The sequence below is a fragment of the Myotis davidii genome, unplaced genomic scaffold, assembly GCF_000327345.1.
Source record: "Myotis davidii unplaced genomic scaffold, ASM32734v1 scaffold546, whole genome shotgun sequence".
Lineage (NCBI taxonomy): Eukaryota > Metazoa > Chordata > Mammalia > Chiroptera > Vespertilionidae > Myotis > Myotis davidii.
Window position 1 is genome coordinate 791331 of NW_006297836.1, and position 5414 is coordinate 796744.

At 43.4% G+C, this 5414-nt stretch overlaps 1 protein-coding gene across 2 annotated transcripts in view; it reads left to right on the plus strand.

The window, feature by feature from the left end:
• The first annotated feature begins 440 nt into the window (after positions 1-440).
• The window catches only part of VAMP7 (vesicle associated membrane protein 7), a 38223-nt gene continuing 33249 nt past the window's right edge, over positions 441-5414 (plus strand). The window contains exon 1 of one of the 2 annotated variants that reach the window (XM_015570460.1): positions 441-580. The gene's annotated coding sequence lies outside the window, so the exon portion shown is untranslated. The remainder of the gene's footprint in view (positions 581-5414) is intronic. The other variant, XM_006773704.2, reaches the window with a different exon arrangement.

Sequence of the window (5414 nt, forward strand, 5' to 3'; positions counted from 1 at the left end):
AGTAGCAGCAGTAGTTGTTATTGCAAAAGAATGGGATAAAGGAAGGAGGTCCTCACCAGGGGGTTCCAAAGAGGTTAGAAAATTTTGTGGGTAAATTAGAGGGAGTCCCTGCCAAATGAATTCTACTTTATATGTATGTACATTACCTGTTGAGACTAAGCAGGCAGTTGGTGGGACAAGATTGGCTCTTCATTTATCCCGCCCACTCAATGCTGGTAGACGCTTTGTGACACCGCAGCCTCTCGTTTTCCCGGAGAAATAGTGCTTGACGTCCTTCAAGCAAGTTATTGACTGAACATGTGACAGACCAGGGATATAACCCAGTCCGCACTACCACTCCCAGAATGCAGTGTGGCTCCTGGGAAGTGCGGCGGCTGGGAACGCACAGGCCCCACCCCTCCACAAGCTCCTATTGGAGGAGCGCTCACATTCCCAAGAGGCCGCGCGCGGGCGGGGCTCCGTACCCGGAAGCTGGCGGCGTCCGGTCCCAGCCTTCTCTGGGAGCCGGGAATTAGAGACCCTCCGCTGAACTGCGCCCCACCGTCCGGAGCCCGCGCGCTCTCAGGGGGCGTCCGGACAGGTAAACGGAGCGGGGCGCTCGGCGGAAGGCGGGGAGCGACAGCGGAGGGAGGGCAGAGATGTGGACCCGGACGTGCCGGGGTAGAAAGAGGAGGCAGTGCTAGGGTGACTTGGGCTTCTCTGTCGTCGACAGTTCTGTCAGCCGGGTACAGTTTTGGCGAAGTGAGTGTTACGCCACTGAAAAGGCCGCGAGATAAAGAGTGTCAGAATGCGTCACATACAGCAGGGGGACAGATGACAAGTTTAATTAAGCTGGCATTGAATCTTTCCACATCTCTTGAGTTTTCTGAAAACTCCTCTTGACGCCCTTGATTTTATGACGTCACTTTCTGCTTCTCATCCTCATCCTGGGCTCCTATTGGGGTCTCTAGCCCTCCTCGAGCCCGTCCTCCACCCCCGCAGTGTTGACACTCTTCTTCTTCCTCAGTTCGGTTGGGAGCTCTTATTTCCACCCACTGTTTTCTCAACATCAGACATGTATGATGTTGTTATTATTGGCCAATATTTAACAAACTCTGACCATGTAATAGCTCCTCTGGTACATGCTTTACATCTCCCTCCCTCAAAACACCCCAGTCAGTTGTCAAACCCTTTTCTGTCTTATTAATTTTTCTCAACTACCTGTACCTCCGTTGTCCCATCCATGATCCCAGAGGATACTGTCATGTTTGGGACATCCTTTCCCTCTGAATAGCTGTGTCTGAGAGCACTTCTTGAACAGCTATTCTGTGTTAGACACTCTTCTAAGTGCAAGGGATATAGCTGGAAACAAGACATAGGAGATCGCTACTCTCAGTAGCTTACATGTTTGGGAACAAAGAGGAATAATTAAGATCATGTTATATGGTGGCAGTGTTAGTCAGTGTAACATAAAACAAGTGGTTGACTTGACAAGGTAGGCTACTGTTCTGAAAAAGTCAAAGCGATTGGGTTGGGTCCAAGAGCATCACCCAAAAAGAATATTTATAATACCAACAAGAACAGTCTTGAGCTATGACTAGACTTAAGGCTTTTCATAAACACTTCTTCTTTTCCTCTCTCATATCAACGTCTGTTCTTCACTCTTCTGTCTCCTCCAAGGTTATTACATCAGAATTGGTGGTTTATCTGTCGTTGGTTTGTTTCCGCCTCAGACCCAGACAAAAGAGTTGGGGGGTGGATTATTCTCAGATCAATTGCTTTATCTTACTTAGCGAGATAGTTGGTAACTGAAACATTCTTTTTGCCAGATCCTACTAATAAAGTTATCTATCATTTATAGTATATTTTTTCCCATTGATTTTTTTATATAATATATTTTTATTGATTTCAGAGAGTAAGGGAGAGGGAGAGAGAGAGAGAGTTAGAAACATCGATGAGAGAGAAACATCGATCAGCTGCCTCCTGCACACCCCACACTGGGGATTGATCCCACAACCCGGGCATGTGCCCTTGACTGGAATCAAGCCTGCGACCCTTCAGTTCACTGGCCGATGCTCTATCCATTGAGCCAAACAGGCCAGGGCTCCCATTGATTTTTAGAGAGAGTGGAAGGGATGAGGAGAGACAGAGAGAGAGAAACATTGATTGGAGAGAGACACATCGATTGGTTGCCTCCCAGGCACCTGGACTGGATAGGGCCAGGGATTGAGCCTGCAACTGAGGTACATGCCCTTGACTGGAATTGAACTTGGGACCCTTCAGTCCTCAGGCCGACACTCTATCCACTGAGCCAAACCAGCTAGGGATATAATATATTTAAAACCAAATCATGCTTAGTGTCCAAAATACTTCAGGGAATAGTATATGCCAGGCACTGTGCTGGACACTGAGAACCTAGTGAAGATAAAATAGACAATTTGACCTCCCTCTCGAAGAGAAATAGTTGTAACAGTATACTGAGAAATTTCCTAATACGTAGACTGACACCTGCATTCTTTTTTTCTTAGTCAAGGTGTGATAAAAACAGATTTTTCAGAAATCTCCAGAGGCCCAGAGCGGCTAGGGCCGTGTAGAATGCCTGCGTTGTCATCATGGCAGACGCAAGCGTCCTGCCCCACCCCTGGCCGCTCAGCGGCTATGTATGCAAATTAACCTACCATCTTTGTTGGGTTAATTTGCATACTCACTCCTGATTGGCTGGTGGGTGTCACAAAGGTACAGTCAATTTGCATCTTTCTCTTTTATTAGTGTAGATTACATTTTATTGTATTGATTTGTCTATCTTCCCCATTGTACTATGGCTCCCTTGAGTGTAGAGGTCTTTTTTTTAGTGGTCTTCATATTGTGTCTACTACATTGACTGCCACATAGTAAACCTTCAGAACATATGTGTTGAATTGAAATAGAAAAACTACTTGATCCAATTCAAATTACTTAACTTACACAAGACCTTCTTTATATGAGGCCATTAGACATAGCCCTAAACCTTCTCATTAATCAAATGTGGACCATTCCATAATAGATCAATCCCCTTGCAATAATATAAATAATGATATAGAATACTTTTTATTTTGGGTTAATCATTACCATGTGATATGTAATGAGTTAATCCTTCCCCTTTTTTTCTGTTTGGACAGGTGGACAGCCTTTATTTATATAGCACATTATTGTACCATTTGGTTTCCACTTTGTACAAGCACATCTTGGAGTATTATAGTATTTTCTCCTTAGCCTGAGAAAACATACCTGTCCTTGTTATTCTGCCACATTGTCATTTTCCGAATGTCGGCTGAAAGTCTCAATTCTTAAGTTTTTTCAGTGCAGATATCTTTCCATTGTAAATTGTTACTGTGAAAGATACATTTCATCTTTATAACTGATTATAAAAGCACAACAGAAATTCAAGAGTGCTTGAGTTATGATTGTTATGATTTTAGGATATGCCAACCTAAGAGCTGCCAGACATGCTTCCATTGCATTAAAAATTAAGCATTGTCATTTTAGGGACCTCATAATGCAAATGGAGCACTGCGTTGTGTGCCATCACTCATTTATAAGGTATACAAGTCAGTGATCCAGAATATTCATATACATCTTTAAATTTTTAAAAAATATTTTTTATTGATTTCAGAGAGGGAGAGACATACATCAATGATGAGAGAGAATCATCAATCCGTTGGCTCCTGCATGCCCCACACTGGGGATCAAACCCGCAACCTGGGCATGTGCCCTGACTGAGAATCGAACCCCAACCTCCTGATTCATAGGTTGACACTCAACCACTGAGCAACACTGGCCAGGCTTAATTTTTTTTTTTTAATCCTCACCCAAGGATATTTTTCCGTTGATTTTTTTAGAGAAAGTGGAAGGGAGAGACAGAGAAACATCGATGGGAGAGAGAGACATTGATTGGTTGCCTCCCGCATGCACCCTGACCAGGGCCAGGGATCGAGCCTGCAGCCCAAGTATGTGCCCTTGACCAGAATTGAACCCGGGACCCTTCAGTTCATGGGCCAACATTCTATCCACTGAGCAAAACTGGCTAGGGCATACATTTTAAAATTTTATCAAAATAAAAATACAGAATTTCAAAATTTCTCAGAACACATAGACTGGAGTGTGAGAAATACTGAGATGGCTTTTTCTCCTCATCAGTTATCTGAAACTCTTCAACCTCCACTTGAAGATGCCTCCACGGAGGAGGAGCATTTGCATCATTGCTGTGCTATTTTGTTAGCAATTTTTTTACAAATATAGGTGGTCCCTTACTTACAAATACATATATTCCTCAGGTTCCTTTGCAAGATTATTGTTTGACACTGGATGCAGTTTCCTCTATAAACAATGCTATTTGTGATGTTTTGATTGGTATGCCAACCAGTAGCATCTTATTTAACCTTTATTTTAATGGACTTAAAGACTTTCACCACAATTTATAATAATTCTTCTACAAAAAACAAACAAACACAAAACTGCATCGAGATTTCTCATTTGGATTTCCCCATAGCATATATTTTTTTCTTTTGGGGGGAATCGTAGCAACTGGAACAAAAATGTCCTTTCCTTGGAAACTTCTAGGCTGTAGAAACAGTCCTGTTCTAACTCCAAACTATGGGAGGTTGCACTTCTCACCCACTGCTGTAAGGACTCTTACATAAGTAAGGAAAGAGATGGGATAGAGGTTTTGGAGAGGAAAGGGAGGCAAGTTTGGGTGATGTGCATATGTGGAAGGGAGAGTAGAAGTGATTTGGAGGGAATGGTTAATCTCTAAGGTGGGGGTTTAATGTGTCCTCAACAAAGATATGTTGAATCCTGATCCCTGGTACCTGTGAATGTGATCTTATTTGGAAGTAGGGTCTTTGAAGTTATAGTAATTAAGCTGTAAGTTAACATGAGGTCATACTGGAGTAGGTATCCTTTTTAAAAAATATATTTGTATTGATTTCAGAGAGGAAGGGAGAGGGAGAGAGAGAAACATCGATGATGACAGAGAATCATTGATCGGCTGCCTCCTGCACGCCCCACATGGGGGATCAAGCCCGCAACCCAGGCATGTGCCCTGACCAGGTCTGAACCGTGACCTCCTGGTTCATAGGTCGATGCTCAACCACTGAGTCATGTGGGCCTGGCTGGAGTAGGTATCCTTATAAGGAGAGAAGAGACACGGAGAATGCTATGTGAAAATATGGACGGTTTGACTATGGAGGCGGAGACTGAAGTGCTTCAGCTGCCACCATAGGTTTCCAGCAAAGCATCAGAGGCTAGGAAGAGACAAAGAATGATTTTCTCCTACAGATTTCAGAGGGAGCATGGCCCTGCCAGCATCTTGATTTTAGGCTTCTGAAATTGATTTAAGCCTTAATACTTTCTTCACTTTTTAAAATGGTCCACAGGAAACTCATACACAATTCTTA